The 863-nt window shown below is 32.2% G+C and overlaps 1 non-coding gene across 1 annotated transcript; it reads left to right on the forward strand.

Annotated features, from left to right (window-relative positions):
* The first annotated feature begins 362 nt into the window (after positions 1–362).
* On the forward strand, positions 363–434 carry Trnah-gug. The gene has a single exon. It is a non-coding gene; the product is annotated as a tRNA-His (tRNA).
* The last annotated feature ends 429 nt before the right edge of the window (positions 435–863 follow it).

Consider the following 863-nt stretch of genomic DNA (forward strand, 5'->3'; position numbering starts at 1 on the left):
GATGTCTTTGATGAATATCACAGTCCTAGTAAGGATTATCAACAAAAAAAGGTAGGGTGGGAGAAAGGAATTTGATAAACGACTATTTTGGTCACACATACCCTTTCCTTCAAAAATCTACAATAATATTTGATCAAAATGTGGCTAGTTAACAAAACAACACAAACTAAACATTTTCAGAAACACGATAATAGTGACATTCCAGCATCAGGAAGAACTGTGACAATAAACCAGATGTAGCCAAAAGTTTTATTCTGTACATACATTCAAGACAACAGTAGTCTTAATTCATCCTCACTACTTGGGTTGAAACACTACCGGGTCTCTACAGAACAAAATAAAACAATGAAAATTGTATATGTGCCGTGATCGTCTAGTGGTTAGGACATTGCGTTGTGACCGCAATAACCCAGGTTCGAATCCTGGTCACGGCAATGATTATTTTAAGATATAGTATTCCTTTTAACCGTAAATAAAGGCTGTAATGTAACGATCGAATCCTGGTAGGACATTGTAATGTAACAATCGAATCCTGATAGGACATTTCAATGTAACGATCGAATCCTGGTAGGACATTGTAAAAAAATATCACTTTATTTTTAACAGACTGAAACATTTACCTGACGATTTCGTGTAATTATCATAACGTCTTTTTTTTTTACATTCAAAAGTTTACACTCTTCAAAAAATACGTTACATTGAAACATAAATTAAATAGCTTAAAGACGTTTACGTGCCACAGTTTTATAACTGTGTTATTTATTATGTCTTAAGAATATATTCATGTTTCTATAAGTAAAACATGATCTATATAAAACAAAAACTAAAGACAAATCATCTTGAACCGTAGTCTACATTTTATA

Source organism: Limulus polyphemus, unplaced genomic scaffold (genome assembly GCF_000517525.1).
Source record: "Limulus polyphemus unplaced genomic scaffold, Limulus_polyphemus-2.1.2 Scaffold17642, whole genome shotgun sequence".
Lineage (NCBI taxonomy): Eukaryota > Metazoa > Arthropoda > Merostomata > Xiphosura > Limulidae > Limulus > Limulus polyphemus.